The sequence below is a fragment of the Kogia breviceps genome, chromosome 1 (assembly GCF_026419965.1).
Source record: "Kogia breviceps isolate mKogBre1 chromosome 1, mKogBre1 haplotype 1, whole genome shotgun sequence".
Lineage (NCBI taxonomy): Eukaryota > Metazoa > Chordata > Mammalia > Artiodactyla > Physeteridae > Kogia > Kogia breviceps.
The window spans coordinates 105,087,035-105,104,496 of NC_081310.1; the positions used below are offsets into that span (position 1 = coordinate 105,087,035).

The 17,462-nt window shown below is 35.4% G+C and overlaps 1 protein-coding gene across 1 annotated transcript in view; it reads left to right on the plus strand.

The window, feature by feature from the left end:
• The window catches only part of SNX7 (sorting nexin 7), a 97,985-nt gene that overhangs the window by 59,699 nt on the left and 20,824 nt on the right, over positions 1-17,462 (plus strand). The window lies entirely within an intron of this gene.

The window sequence follows — 17,462 nt, forward strand, 5'->3', positions numbered from 1 at the left end:
TCCCATTCTGGACCACTCTTTGCAAGGAAGACCTCATCATCTTGCTAATGCCTTCATATCCTGCTCTGGGCCACCATGACTTTGCCTTCCTTCCTCCACCAGAATGGACACCAGAATTGTTCAAGAAGAGAAAGGGAAAAGGAAGAACTGACAGTTGCTTTCAAGTGCTCACAATGTTTCCTGCATGGGAAACTAAAAGACTGTTGAGTCCAGTGCAGTAGGAAGGAGATGATGATGGCATAAACTAAGGTGGTAGTAGTGGAGATTTTGATAAGAAAGGTTAAGTGACTTGTCCGCAGTTATACAGTTAGTTAAATGGTAGAACCAGAACTATAACCTGGCACTATGCTCCCTGGTCTGTTACCTTTTTTTTCTTTTCCTGATAGGTGGGTTTGAAGTCTAGAGGGTGTGAGACTTCGAAGATAGATAACAATTATATTCTACTAAGATCAAAACAAAAAAGGAATTTTAAGAATTTAGTGCTTTTTTTTTCAATCACTTCCAAATATATATATATTTAGAATTCACAGTAAATTGGGAATTGCAACTTGGAAACACTTTAGAACATGTAGAGTTGTGATCTGGGAAAGTTGAAATTCTTTTTGCCTTCTTTCAAGGAATTACTATATAGAATTTTATTTTAACCAGATCAGTATGTTATGCTAAAACTAATTGATGATGATGATAATAATAACAGCTAACATTCTTTAAGCACTTACCATGTGCCAGGCAGAGTTCTAAATGCTCTACATGTATTGTCTCATTTAAGTCTCTCACCATACAGTGAGGTAGGTACTATAATTTTCTTCATTTTACGAATGTGAGAACTGAGGTACAGAGAAATAAAAGTTACTGGCTCAATATTGCACATGTAGAAGTTGTCGAAGCAGGACTCCAGAAATTGTGCCAGTAACTTAAAAACTGTATTCTAGGGTAACATCTGAAAAGATACATATCAACATGCTTCATATGACTGATACCAGTCGGTTAGAGTTGGCACGCATGATAAACTCTTTTTGCCATTCCTGCCACAGAACATTATTGATGATTTGAAATATTCTGTGACAGTGAACTGGCAGTTTTAATAGTATGAATTTTAGAGTAAATTGACCTGCCTTGCTTATCTCTCAGTAAAAAAGAAAATGTGAAATGAATTAAGGAGGCATGATATATGTCAGTAGTTCTCAGTAACTGTGTGGCTGGGGAAGAGGGGAAGAATTTTTTGAAAATGCACCTGGTGATCCAAAACCTAGTGATCACCAGGTGCATTTTCAAAATAAACTACAAACTTGCAGAGGTTCTGTGCTTCCCAAGAGGCAGGTTCTGTTGCTGCTGGCACCCTCTGATATAGAAGCTTTTAATCTAAAATGAATAAGAGAAAGGACAAAGAAATGCATTCAGAACAAATCTTTAATGCATTAAAAGATCTATCACAGACCCTCACACCAGGAAAATGCTGGACACATTCTGCATATTCCATTCATGAGGATATGAAAGGCACATGCACATATGCCACATGTGGTCATCACTGTCACATGTAGAAATGCAAATGTAAGGACACCCTGACACAAGTTTCCCAAAGAAGGTTCCACACCAACAAACAAGGTTTTTGTCCAGCGTCAAATTTTTAGTTACGATATTTAGATTAACTTACTCATGCACATTTAAGATCACACACATATATGAATGTGTGGTTCTTTAATATACACATTAAATAATAGATTAATGTAGAAATATCACCTTTTGTACTCCCACATGCATCTTCAACACTTCTTTTGAGTCATCTGACTCTCTTTTCTTTGGAAGAGATTATATACTCATACAGTTCAACAGCCAGGAAAAAGGAGCTCAGAGTCTCTGTGTCTGTGCCTCATTTTTAGTCCCTATATGATATGTCCCTTCACATGTTAACTCCAACCACCAGTGCTCATTTATAGAACATTAGGAATGTCAACATTTCATATGTCCCCAAAAATATATTTCTTGATCTCTAATGTAAGCAATTAGCATATTGCTTTAAAAAATGATTTATTTAAATATGTAATATATTCACATGACTCAAAATTCATAAATTTTAAAACACACATTTAATGAAAAGTCTCCTTCCCTTCCCCATATCCTATCTTCCCAATTCCCAGCACCCACTTTACAAGTATGTTCTGTTGTTAGTTACTTTTGTAGCCTTCCAGGTTTCTTTATGGATGTACCACAAATTCAAATATACATTCTGATTTTACTTTTTTGTGAATGTAGTAATATGCTATAAAGTTTTCTATAGTTTGCTTTATTAATATAATAACATATCTTGGCAATCCTTCCAGTTATTGGTCTTTTACAGCTGCATGGTCTTCTGATGTATGGATGTACCAGAATTTATTTAATCTGACTCAAACTGGTGAGCATTTATTTCTAACCTTTTGCTACTATAAACAGTGCTTCAGTGAATAACCTTGTACGTGTATTATTTTGTGAATGTACTAGTAGATCTGTAGAATAAATACCTAGAATTGAAATTGCTGAACCAGAGACTATTCAGTTTTGATAGCTCATTATTAATTGTGCAACCTTGGACAAGTTACTAACTTCTCATCAACTTTGTTTCACAGTTTGTAGAATAGAAGAAATAATAGTACCTAGCTCATAGGGCTAAATGTGTAACACACATAAGTGCTTAGAATAGTGCCTGGTACAAAGGAAAAGCTAAAAGAATTAGCTGATGTTATTGTTGATGTTACTAGAACTAATTTGTATTTTTCTTATGATGAACAAGGTTAAGCATATTTTATGTTTAAGTAAAATTTGTCTTTCTTTTTTTTGTAATTGTCTGTTTCTTGATCATTAGATCTTACCTATTCTTGATCTTTCCTGATTTTTAAGAAATTCTTGTTAGAGAAATTAGTACTTTTTGTCATTTGTACTGTATTTTAATTTTCTTTATAGTGATTTTTCCTGTACAGAAAAGTTTAGTGTTTATACAGTTAGATTTATCTATCTTTTTCTAAAGGATTTTACTTTTAAGTACAAGTTAGGATGACAAAAGAATTGTATCACACTTCTTTTATTACCTTTTGGGGTTTTCTTTTTTACATTTGAATCTTTGAGCCATTTGGAATTAATCCTGTTTAGAAATGTGAGGTGTGGATTCATCTGTATATTTTTTCAGGTAACTGTCCTGCTGAGCCAAAGCTATCTATTGAGTAGTCATGTTTTCCCCAATACTTTTCAACGCTACCTTTGAAATATACTCAGTTTTTGTTGTCACATGCAACTATTTTAAGGCTTTCTGTATGTTCCCTTGATTGGCCTGTTAATTAAGCACCAGAACTGTACTGTTTCAGTAATGGATGTTTTAAAATATGTTTTATATGTGGTGGAACTTGTCTACCCCCACTTATCCTTCTTATTTGTCGATTTGCAGTGCTTTTAAAAGTAAACTTTAGTGTTTCCCTGGTGGCGCGGTGGTTGCGAGTCCGCCTGCCGATGCAGGGGACACGGGTTCGTGCCCCGATCCGGGAAGATCCCACATGCCGCGGAGCGGCTGGGCCCGTGAGCCATGGCCGCTGAGCCTGCGCGTTCGGAGCCTGTGCTCCGCAGCGGGAGAGGTCACAACAGTGAGAGGCCCGTGTACCACAAAAAAAATAAAATAAAATAAAAGTAAACTTTAAAATACTTATTTGTAATGATAATGAACACTTGAATTATGAAGTTATTTCCTAAAAATAATGTGTTATCTCCCTTAAAAAAATACTGAACTAATTCTGTTAGTAAACTACTATATATATCCAAAAGTACCAAATATTGAATTTGTTTCAAGCTAATATTCTAAAATACCGTCATGTCTTTAGAATGAAGTAATTGAGAAAATATTCATTAATATTAGAGGATTTCTGGGAAACCATGTAAAAGCAGGTTTACTAAAGGATATTTTCTGGGGGGGAATCCCTAAAATTTATATACTTGAGTACATATGCTATTCCAGTTATATTGATCACAGCTCTCTGGAGCTTTGCTATGCAGTATTGTACCCACTAACCACATGTGGCTATTTACATTAAATATGAATTAATTTAAATTAAATACAAGGAAAACTTCAGTTCTTCAGTTGGACTAGCACATTTCAAAGGCACATGTGGCAATTGCTACTATTTTGGGCATTCCAAAGTTGAACATTTCTCTCATTCCAGAAAGTTCTATTGGCTAGCTCTGTTTTAGAATATGCTGTAACTATAAGAACTTTATTTTTTATGTATGGTAGTTTGGTTGATTGAGTCAAAGAGGAAAGACCATATGTATTGACGGTTTTAGCTTTGTTAAGCATTCAGATAGAAAAGAGATGAATGTCTGAAAAAAACATCAAGCGAAATCACTTGATTAAAAGTCTAATGTACACAGTACCTCAGCAAAGATAACATTTCAGTCACCAGACTTTTTGATAACGTGCTCTATCACCTAAATATTTTTGAGCACACCTCCCAGTATGTGTACATTTTAAATTTACAAATTATCTACTTGCACTACTTTACTCATATATTTTATCTGTATTATAAACTATGCATGTAAGTTAAAAACATTACATGGAGTTAAATATTAGGTGATCAAAGGGTACAAACTTTCAGTTATAAAATAAGTGACAGTATTGTAATGTATAGGGTGGTGACTGTAGTTCATAACACTGTATTGTATATTTGAGAGTTGCTAAAAGAGTCAATCTGAAAAGTTCGATAGTTCTCATAACAAGAAAAATAATTTGTAACTATGTGTGGTGATGGATGTTAACTAGACATATTGTGGTGATCATTTCTCCATATATACATATATCAAATAACTTTGTTGTACACTTGAAACTAGTATAATGTTTTATGTCAATTAAAAAGAGTTAAATATAAATGGGAGTTCCTTCATGCAGCCTGTGAGCTGTCTTATATATGTCCTGAGGTTCATGGGCCGCATTATGGAATTGTGTAATATGGTGGGGTTGGATCACAAATTAGAGAACCTAGATTCTGGAAAAAAGTTACAAAATAACTTAAACCTCAATAAGATTCCTTTTTCTTGTTAGTAAAACAATATTTACGTTATAGGTGTATCGTGAGAATTAAATGAGATAATACAAGAGGTGTTGTTTGGTTAAATAGTGAATAAAAATATTTAATGGCAGAAAATTGTATGGCCTGTGAAGGTCTGTAAAATAAATGTTTAGATTTGGCTTTGAAATAATTTTTATAACTTTATTAAAACCTAATGATAGTATAGCATATAGCTTTTCTAGGCTTGGGTTATGTTCTTCAGAAACAAATATAGGAAGTTATATTGAAAGAGTTAAAAGACCTTGACTAAAAATTTTTCTTTCTTAGGAGCCACATCATTCCTTTTTAAAAGGTTTCTATTAATCGGACTCGTGGAAGCACCTGGAAAAAATGAATCCTCTTCTGTCCTATATATTTTTACTGTGCCTCTGTTGTACAGAGGATGCAAAAGAGATCACTACATTTCCTAAAATGGGGCTGTTTAAATAATTGGCTTTCTGTTGTTTCCAGTGTCAAAGGAAATTATGATTATTCCGTATTTGAAGGACGTTAATGGTGTTGGAGGTGCTGACTTGAAAGGTGATGCATCAGCTATATTTGTGGGTGTTTTATGACTTAATTTGTCATTTTAGAAAATACATTGTGCTTTACTGAACCAGCTACATTTGTATAACAAAATTGGCAGTGAATTTCAGGAAGAGAGGTTTCTACTTTTTAAGAAAAGTGTGTATTGTAAAGTATATTAAAAAAAAGGCACTCACATTTAGTAATCACATGGATGCCTGAGCAGCATTGTATAATCAAGCATCTAATTTTTCAGACACATCTTACCCCTCTCACAAATCAGAAAATAATGTAATTTTATTGTTAAGAGCCCTCTTCTCTCTCCCCTGCAATTTAATTAATACTTGTTAAGAAGAAGTAGCTGTCAGATTAGAATTGAATTTTTGAATTTTCTATTGTCTTATGTTGGAGTGGCAATCTAAATCTTTTTATTTAAGTATATTATTTTCAAGAACTTTCAAAATGATAATTTCTCAGCTTTTCTGATTATGAAGAGAAAGTTTTAGCACTTGAATAAATAGATTGAATGGTTAATTATTTCCATTAAAGGCAATAATAGAGAAGCCATTTTAAAAAGAAAACAATGAAGATATTTTTAAGTAAGGATAGCTGTTATCCTCAAATTGTATTGTTTTGCTCAAAAATTTTGGTGATATATACATTTAGATTTAGGTACAGGCAGCTTGTAAGTTTCTGTGGTATTTCAAAGTGTGGTAAAATGATCCTTGGAAAGGCAATAGTAAAACAAGTCTACATTCATTACTAATATTTTACTTTTCTGAAATCATTCATTTATTCTACAAATATTTATCACATTTCTACATAGGAAGTACTGAGGATATAATGGCCAAAAGGTAGACACATGGCCCATATTAGAACTTATATTCTAACAGGAAAGTACATAAACATACAAAAAATAATTGTTCTAATGAATGTTAAGGAGATGAACAGTGGACTGAGATGGAGAGAGTAGTGAAAAAGTACCTGCTTTGAACATAAATGCTGTCTGAAAAGGACTATCTGAGGAACTGGTACTTAAACTGAAATTAAAAGAAAGAGAACTAGCTACAAGATTTAAAATGGAATAATTTTTAGAAACTTCACCATTCATTTGTCTTCTTTGATATCTCTCAATAAGTTTTAAAATGTTGTTTTCCAAAACAGTCTTCTATATCTTTCCATAAATTTATTCCTAAGTACCTTATGTTTTGTTTGTATTTATCATAAATTATATATTTAAAATTTTTTATTTTCTAACTTTTTTGGGGCCAGAGTATAGAAATATAATTCACTTTTGCATATTTATCTTATAGCCAGCAATCTTCTAAATTATTTTTAGTTTTAATAATTTCTTTGTATATTCTTTGGGATTTTCTATGTAGAAAACCTTATGGGTATATATATTGATAGTTTTGTCTCATTTATTCAATCTTTACACCTTGTATTTATTTTTTCATTTCTTATTGAGCTGGCTAAAAAATGCATTGTAAAGTTATTAGCGATGGGACATCCTTGTATTATCCCTGATGCTAAAGTAAATGCTTTCAGGATTTTTTCCATTAGTATTGATGTTTGCTAAACATTTTAAAGTATATATATTTTAATCAGGTTAAGGCAGTTTTTATTTACTCCTATGTGATGAGAAGTTGATTCATAAGTGGGTGTTGAAATTTATTGTGTGTTTTCCTGTACCGACTCATGTAAGTGTATGATTTTTCTTTGTCATTCACTTAATGTGGTGATTTACACTAAGAGATTTTCTCATTTTAGCCATCCTTGGATCCCTGGGATAAATTCAACTTGGCCCTTGCTGGATTTGGCTACCTCAACTTTTAGGACTTTTGTGTTTATATTTCTGAATAAGAATGATTTGTCATCATGTTGTATATTTCAAACATATACAATTTTTTTTTTTGTCAATTATACCTCGGTAAAGCTGGGGGTAGGGGGAGAATGATTTGTAATTACCATTGCTTGTACCAGAAATGTCAGTTTTTGTATCCAAGTCATGCTATCCTTATAAATTCTACATGCTAGACTAATTTGTGTGAGATTGCTATCATTCATTAGGAAAATAACTCTTCCAATAATGCGTTAGGAGCAGACCCTTGTAAGTTCTTCAGATGTTAGGAGCTCAGTCATGATATTGGAGAGACTCTAAATTTTTATCATGCTGCCCACATGAACTTACTGCTGTACTTGTAAATAGAGACAGTCATAGGGTGAGGAAAAGGGGTGCTTACTTGCCACTAGTTGTAGATTATAATGTCAGGGGTAAGTGATGAAGGATGGGGATGATTAAATAGTCAGAGACGGTGGTTCTTTCTTAAAGAGGTAAGTGAAATTTTCCCTAGACTGCTGTTTATCAGTGATAGATCAAAGTAGTTGAAAAAAGTTTGACTTTCCTTCTATCATCCTGGCAGCTATTCCTGGAGAATAGAGTATGGGGAAGCTGCTTTCTCAATCTGTAGTTTTTATAAATGATACTTTGATAAAACTTGGTAATGGCAATTAACTCACGTAGAATTATCATGCCAAAGTTTATTAATTCTTTATTAAATATGTAGTTCAGCAGTCAAGCAGATTTCCTTCTAACCCCTTGTAATGAAGTGTGTAGTTCAAACATTTTTATGAAAAGAGTTTACTTTCTTTGGTATAGGAAAGTTGGAACGTATACCTCAGTAGTCTGAGAGACCCATTCGTGGCCAGTGCAAGATCAAAATTCATTAAGGTCTCCTGTTTTAAAGTTTCATATGAATATCACTACTCTATAAGATATTTATGTTTATGTTAATTTAAAAATATTTTTCTCTGATCTCCATAAAATATCTATGACAAGATTATGCCACATTTATTTATGACATTGGCAATCTTCTATGTTATCACTGAGTATTGATGTGCATATAGAAATCCCAATTTAAGAAACACACATTAAGTCATTCTGTACTGCTCTCATCATGAAACTGTATCAGAATTAGGAGGACTTTCTGATTTAAGTAAAGACGTACCGCTATGACATCAGTATGCCAAAAATTGAGTGAGAAAAGAAGGAAAATATTTCACATAGGGGCACTGTGTCTAGCGTGGTACTCTTGGCACATAGTAGGTACTCAACAAATCGTTCTTGAATGAACTAATATGTTTTCTAAAAACTGATCTCTGGTAAATAAGAAAAACTAAAGGCGTAAGATAATGTTTGGAAGTATAGGGGGTCTTCTTAAGTTGCTGGACAGGTTTTTTTGGTTACTAGGAAGTACATTTTAAGGAACTTTCAGAATCAGTGTGGAAAGATCCATCTGCATTGTTAGTCTTAGGGTTTTATCATTCCATAAATTAGCAAGATACTAATATTTCTTGTATTAGAGTGGAATAATTTATTGACATAATGTGGTAACCTAGTTCCTCAAAATGGAGGTAATTTCTGGACTTCTTGGCCTTGCCTATCCGCTTTGGAGGAGGGCCTGATGGAATGGCCTTACATAGGCTTTTTGGCATGGCCACATTGTCCATTCAGCCACCAATACTTTCAGGCATATTGGAGCATTGGGGGAGCTTTCTGAGCTGTTAATGTCTCTTTGTTTCCCCTATGGCTGTTCCTTTTATATGCATGTCCTCAGTAAGTATTCCCTAACATAGTAGAAGTGAGTGAGCTGGCAGATTCAGTCAGGACATTTCTGACACCCTAACAATTGTCCTTTCATAATCACTTCGGAGTGCCACTCTAACCCTAACATGTATTAAATGCTTAAGTCCCAGGCACTTTGCTAACATGTTATTCAAAAACAATCCTATGAAGTAGGTACTTTCTTTTTCCTCATTTTACAGATGAGGAAACTGCAACCTATCACAGAACTGAATTTAGTTAGCTAAGCTCACACGGTCAGGTTTCTCACCCATGGACTTCACAGCGCAGGCTCTAGATCACTGACCTACAAATGTGTGTGATTATGAAATTTTTAAAATTCAGGGAAAAAGAGGAGGAGCCAAATACAACTTATTACTACCGTAAGGCAACTGAGAAAGATGCAGTAAGGATATTTATTAGATATAAAGATACGTTTTCTTTTTTTAGGGAAATTTTTGAATCTAGACGTTCTGGATTTCTTAAAATTTAGTTTGGGAGGTACTTCCATTTTTTTATGAAAAAAGAACAAGCTCATTGATAGACTCTAAGGTAGTTGGTAAGGTGACATAGAGGGAATGCCCAATGCAGTATGGATCTGAAACCCCTACTAGGTTGTAAGCTCCCAGCTCCCTCTCGTATTCACCCCTGTGCTCTTGGTCATGTTCCTGGGCCAATGCCTGGGACATAGTAAGCACTTAAAGATTTGTTGAATGAATGTTTACTTTTATTCTCAATTTATTTGTTCTTTCATCTTATTGAAGGTAATAAGAAACTGTATTTTGGGGGAGAATAGAGGTTTAAGGAGCACAAATAAATAAAATTAAACTGGGGGGGGCAGGAAATATATATATATTTAAATCAACTTAGATTGAGTTTGCCAAATAATTCAGGAGAAGAAAAGCATAATTGAGAGCTGGTGGAAGGATGTTGAAAGTGCACTGTTACATGGACCCACATTCATCATGTGCAAAGTCTACTTTGTAAGACTTGGACCAGCTAGACTGGGGGGAAGAAAGCTACCTCTAATAGTTATGGAGAAAGTTAAATGAGATGCCACATGTGACATGCAGCTCAGGACCTGATCATAGTAGGGACTCAGCATTGTTAAGTGAGCAGGCAGATGTTAAGAACGTGCAACATACATGCACAAACACAGCTCCTTTTCCTAACTCTATCCCTCACCATAGCTTCGAGACACCTCTTGTAAATTCCTCTTTTTCTTACTATCAGACCATTCTTGATAACGTTAGAGGCAAAGAAAACAAAGATAATCAGAAGGCTATACAGCAAGAATGTAAAGGAAATCGGGCTGTTTGTCATCTCCTCCTTAGTAGTAAAGGTGATTTCACTCATCTGACTGGCTAGGTAGTTGCCCATATCTTGTGCCATCCCTCCAGAAGTTAATTGCTCTCTTTCGTAGTCCTTGCCAAATCTAAAGCTATTTTAAAGTAATTCCTAAATACCTGCACTTCTCCGCCAGAAAGTCCACATAAGCTCTCAGAGTCCATTTGCAGGAGGACATAGTAAGGCCAAGCAAACCCAGTGGAATAATTCTTGTCTCTATTAGTAAAGGTAAAAGTTCTTGCCTCTGTATTGAAAATATATTGAGAGGAAATAGCATCAAAAGATCAACCTTAAATGTTAAGAGCAAAAGGCCTACCTAATCATCTTTAAGCACTTTTAATCTCTAAGAAAAGCCCAATTAATTTTTAATGTTTAGTATTAGATCAAATATATGTACTCTAGATACATTGTATTTACCTCTTAAATAGCTGATGAGTATACAGGTAATCCCATTTTTGTCTCCAAACTTTATTTATTATAAAATATTTTTGGAGATGTATATTTGTGGAGTATGTTCTTTTAAAAAATATTTTAAAATATTTTTCATATTTTATTTGCTACCCTATTTTATATGCTACCCTAACTTTGTGATTATACAGTTCACATCTGTAATATTTTATTTATAAATAAATAGATGTTTCTGATATAATTTCCAGGACAACATTTTGTCACAAAGGAAAAAACTTGTCTTTATTATGGGATTCTAAAATGTTCTATCACTTATATCTTTTTTATTGTTAATAAAATACGAATTTTCTGTGGAAAAAAATTTATATTTTAGTTAATCATTTGCTTAAAGAAAGGTAATAAATAAAGTGTATTTGCATGGATTTATTTAACTTTTCTATAAAAATCCATCTATTTCTGATGGTTGTACTTATGGGAAAATATGTTCTTACAAATTTTAAATGTATAAAAGTCATAGAATATTAAAATCTATAAAAGGCCTATTTTCATAAAAATTATTAAAATGTTATAGGGTTTCTGGATTGGTTTCGCTTTCTGAAGTCAGCTTTGAGGGAATAAGGAGGAAAACCTCCAAGGTGATTAAATGGGTTTGAGGTATTCAGTGCACCTGTGGTTGTCTTAGCAGACATGTGCTTCAAAAATTGAGTAACTGTTAAAAATAGTATAATGGGGCTTCCCTGGTGGCGCAGTGGTTGAGAGTACACCTGCCGATGCAGGGGACGCGGTTTTGTGCCCCGGTCCACATGCCGCGGAGCAGCTGCGGCTGTGAGCCATGGCCACTGAGCCTGCACGTCCAGAGCCTGTGCTCCACAACGGGAGAGGCCGCTACAGTGAGAGGCCCGCGTACCGAAAAAAAAAAAATTAATCTTAAAAATAAAAATAGTATAATGGTCTATAATCGTAGAAATGGTCCACAGGGCTATTCCATTAGAATGTAGGCTTTATTTCCTAGCAGTAATGAATGATCTGCATGGATTCGTCCAAATTATTTTACCCACTTTCCCACATGACCTGTGACAAACATTCATAACATGATATAACCAGGGTTCAGAGCTATAAGTGACGTGAACAGAACCAGTATGTCAGTTCTTGGCCCTTTAGCCATCAGACCATTCTCTAGATAACCTTGAACTGAATCAAAGAAACAAAAACAAGCTCAATCTAACAAGTAAAGGAAGGAGCACCCTTTAGCTGAATCTAGGATACATCCAAGTTGATGGGATATGACATGAACCTCATGCATCTTTTATTCTTTGATCTGACACCCCCCTCCTAGACTGTACTTTTTATGGATAAGAAATAATGAAGCATAGTAATTAAATATTACTTTAACATTTAATATGTTGATGTTAATGGTGGACTATTTTCAGCATGATCATATTTTTCTTTTTTTTTCATTGTTATATCCTTAATTTTTTTTCTCCATGACCCTGTTCCTTCTCAGGGATGAGTACTTTTAAAATTTACTTTGTAAGAATTATAGTAAGAATTTTTAGTGAACCATGTCACAAGGTTGACCTCCAAAAGTTGTTTGGTGTATACCTCACCCTGCAAGACTATTACTGTTGCCTTTAGGCCTTTATTTCCTATCTCACCCTACCGCACCTGTTCTTCCAGTGAATGTTATCCAGTTAAAAATATCAGATAATCTTATCTTTTCTTCCAGTGCCCACCCACACTTAGTCAATTACCAGCCCCTACTGATTCTGTGTCTCGGGATCTCCTCTCAGTATCCCCTGTATCAGGAATCTCATTGTTACTGCTGTCTTCCTGATCCTCTTCCCTAAACTCCCTCAGTGATTCCACTTGATTTTTACTGAAAATCCAAACACCCCCCAGGGAAATCCCTTTCGTACCTGGCAGCTGCCTCTCTTTCCTCTTTTGCTATTCCCCTACTCACACTCTAGGTACCAACGTTGACAAACCACCTGCAATTTTTAGAAACTTCAAAGTAAACATGCTTCTAGGACTGTACACCCTATTTGCTTCACATGAAGTGCATTTCACATTTTCTGTATCCAGTTGGGTTTTTTATTTTTACTTCTCCCCTTAGGCATGAGTCCTTGAGGGCAAGGTCTGTTTTTTCACCCTTCATCTTAGTTCCTAACAGAGACTAGATGGATGCTGAGTGAATGCTGCAGGATGAGTGAGTGGGAATGAACCACATCCTCATCATTTTTATTGCTGTCTCCATAGTCCCAGTGCAGGTTAATTGGTTTCCTTTCTTCCCCTCCTCCTCCCTTTCTCTTTTAAGCATCCTTGTGTATCTCTGACTCAGGAATCTATCTGAAGTATACTTCAGCCCTGGTCAGAAACTTTCGGTAGCTTACCTTTTCCTACAGAATCCATTTCATGCTCAATATCATTTACACCCTCTAGTGGTCAATCTTCAATCAGCCTGTCCAGCTGCATTTCCCATGTTTCTCCTTGCCCACCTCCAGCCTCCAAACCTACCTCTTATCCATTCTTTTGTCACACTCTATAGCATAACATCCCTGTGGTTTTATTTATGCCATACCCTCATCCAAGTGTCTTCTTCCCCACTCACTGCCTAGCAAATTAACACTTGGAATGTCCCCTACCCAAGTTGGAATTAATCCTCCATGCTGTATCTTTCTATGTACTACTTTAATTTTTTTCCTCCATTATGATATATATCACATTCTGCTTTGTATTATAGCCTTTGGATTTTGTTTTATTTTTGCATATCTGCATTCTAAAAGATAACAAACTCCTTAAGGTAAGAGCTGAATCAAGTTTAACCTTGAAAGCCACATGCAAGCTAGCTTGGGGCTATTCACTCACTATGGAAAGAGCATGTATTTTCACTTGAATCTCCATGATGCCACAAAAAGCTGTGTGATCTCTTTTATTTCTTTCTCCCAGTTTCCCAGCTTGTAAAAGGAAGATAATATTACAAATTTGCAATATTATTATGCAGATTAAATGAAATAATGTATGTAAAGTATATAGCTTAATACAGTGGCCCATGGCAGAAACACAATAAGTGGTCATTATTATTGCTGCTGTTCCTGGTGCTATAGTAGGTACTCGCTATTGAAGAAGGATATTTTTTTGTTTGCCTGAGCTCTTAGTATTAATGGTTTTCATTTAATTGTGTGGTTCATTTCTAGCTGAATATAACTGAAGCTAGAGATTACCCATTAGCCTTGCGGTTAAATCTAAAACTTTATTTTTCACTATATTACAATCTTTTATTACTTATTCTGATATTACAACATTTTCCTGGCAAAGAGGATTGCTTCCTTCTTCAGTTTTTCCACCAACAGAGGGCTAAGTCGTTTCCAGTATTTGTGAAATGAATGATTCAAGCTTTAATTCTTTTCAACTCAGTCTTTTCTATGCTGTTTTCCGGTAGAAACTATAATTCCCTACTTTTAGAGTTATTGAAACCTGCTCTGTGGTTAGAGGGGTGCTGAAGCACTAGAGGGGCTTCTTTGGTCCGCCAGGTGCCTAACACCTTACTCTCCCACTTCGGTGAAATTTTGTCCAGTGTTTATGTTCAGAGCCTGGATTGCACCATCTAAATGCACAGTTCTTTGTATAAAAGAACTTGCTAAAAGTGCAGTCAACTAAGGGAAGGGAAATCTAATGATACGCCTTTGTAAATTGGTAGGAAAGGTAATAGTCCAGATCATTCTTAATTTGAATTAAATGTTTTGTGCTTATTATCAATTAGAGTTTGTTCAAGTCAAAATTAGGGGAAGATGATTCAGTGTGAGGAAACACCTAATGTCTCTTTTTTCCTTTTCTAACTAAAATAATGATGGAATCATCAAAGAAATAAAAAGTGGTCAGTATTTATATGTGTGTGTGTGTGTATATATATATATATATAGCCTCCAAAAAAATGACAAGAATTGATCATGTATATTTAGAACATATGTAATCCTCTTCTACACTGATGAGAATAAATCAAGAAATAGCACTAGAAATTAAGACCTAGACCCTGGTAAAGGAATGATATATTTCCAGAGACCAAAATACTGGAAGAGGAGAGGGAATCAATTTCCATTTCACCAACTGATGATGATGGTGGTAATGGTGGTGGTACTGGTGGTACTGGTGGTCATGGTGGTGGTAATGATGATAGTAGTAGATATCGTTTAGTAGAAAATTTGTCAGGCACTGTGCACTTCAATGAATGTGTTCATTATCTCAGGCAATTTTTAATAAAAATCCCTTCGAGATGGGTACTGTCATTTATTCATTTTACAGATGAAGAAACTAGGGTTTCAAAAATTACTCTTACCCAGTGTCACACAGCTTGTGAAAGACAGACGTGGGGTCTGCGATCAGTCTAACCTATCATTAGTCGTCTTAATCCCAGCGCCATGCTGATCAGGCTACAAAGCTTCTTTCTGTAGGTGGGAGTGAAGTCAGAGAACAGGACAGGACTTCTTTAGGAATGCAGTAGCTCTGGACCAGAGCCGAAGCACCAACCAGCCTGACTACCGCTAACAAGGGCTTTTAGGAGAGGGAGTTGCAGATTGAAGAGGGGAAGACTTTGTTTAAATCCCTTACGGCAGTGACACCGTTTTAAGCTCCATCAGGAGGGGAAGGAATATAGAATATATGATTTAGATACTGTGTATCCTGAAGCCACTTTCAGTAAAGAACTTTGCCAGTAATCCCACTCCACTCCAGTGCATGGCAGTTTTAGACTGCAAAACCTAAGCAGAGAAGAAAAACAGTGCAGTTACAGTGGGTGTAGGTACCTCTTGATCCTAGCTATTAAAAAAGACACTTTTCTAATCATCTCCATCTGGCTGTGAAAATGGCAAGATTCCATCCAACCACTCAGAGGAGTGAGGTTTTGTAACCCGCCCCTGAGCTTTCTCCATATCCTGTTTGAGTTTGGCCTGTCAGTAACATTTTACTTTAGCTTATTCCCCAGCATCCACAGTCCACCATGAGAAATCCCATTAACATCCTTTTAGACAAATTCTCTGTGATTAAGCAAAATAATTCCCCCCAAAGAGTCATACATGCCCATAAAGTAATAAATGGCCTCACTGAGATAGTTTACAAACAAAATAAGAAAGTGAAAAACAAAGCACGTCTTCCCGCCACACACAAAACATGAAAACCAACCTTACTACTGAAATAGATCCCCCATAGGTAATAAAAGATTTATATAATACCAAATGTCTATTCTTAGGGAAACAAAAGCAGATATGGCTGCAGTGAAATAAAGTCAGCAGTGAAATTTCACAGTAAAATATTGACAAATGAATAAAAATATTTCAAACAAGCATTGGAAGTAAATTAACATTTTTTTGGTTCTAAGACTTACATTTTCACATTTTAGCATGTCTGTAATGGGGACCTTCTTAAATGATAGCCTCTTTCAAATACTCGGAGCCAAGGAATAGTGGTAATGTATAATGCCCCTTTTAAAACATGGGAGAGGTGGTGTCATTTCTGCTTGAATCTCTCTGGCTTTGGGTCTCACTCAATAAAACCTAAGATCCTTACCATGGACTGCATGGCTCAGTAAGATCTGGTCACCCACTGCTTCTCTGACCTCATCTCCTAAGAGCTTCCCTCTTTTTTAACTCTACCACCTGCTACAGCCATGCTGGTGTCCTTATTCTTCTTGGACCATCCAGGCATGCTTCCACCTCTAGGCCATTTTGCTGTTCCTTCCTCTGCCAGGAATGCTTTTCTTACTAAGAACCCCATGGTTCACTCTCACATCAACTTCAGATATTTATTCAAATGACAGTTTCTTATTTAGGCTTTCCCCAGCCATCTTATCTAAAATTGCATCATTCTTATACTCCCTATCTACGTTTCTGCTTCGTTTTTCTTTTTGACACTTACTATCAAATGATAGTTCATATTTCATTTATCTTGCTTATGGTTTGTCTCTCCCCAGTTGAATATCAGCTCTGGTAAAAACAGGGGTTTTTTTTGTCTATTGTCTTCACTGTTGAATCTCCAAGTCCTAGAATAATGCCTGGTATGGAGAAGGAACTTAATAAATAAATGTATGCTGACTATATGAATAAATATGTGTGTATAAAATATGCATAAATATATAAAATTTTATATAAATATAAATGTGCTAAATATGAAGCAATAAATTGATGGGTTCTATGCTCAAAGGTTGGTAGGTAAGTTGGAGAGGAGGTATGACTGTCACACTCAGCCTGTCTAATGGAGCATGGACTAGGTGTCAGGTGTCTTGTGATATAAACCTACCTCTGTTACCAGCCAAGTGGAATGTGGCAAGTTAATCCCCTGGGCCTCCAGGTTGGACTACATAATCTATATGGATGTTATAACCTGTCAGTTAATTGAGCATTCTGCTAAAAACAGCTGAAAAATGAGGAGTAGGAAGGGGAAGCTGAAGATGGGAAACCATAACTTTTAACATAAATATTTTCACCACAAACAGTGGTAATGAG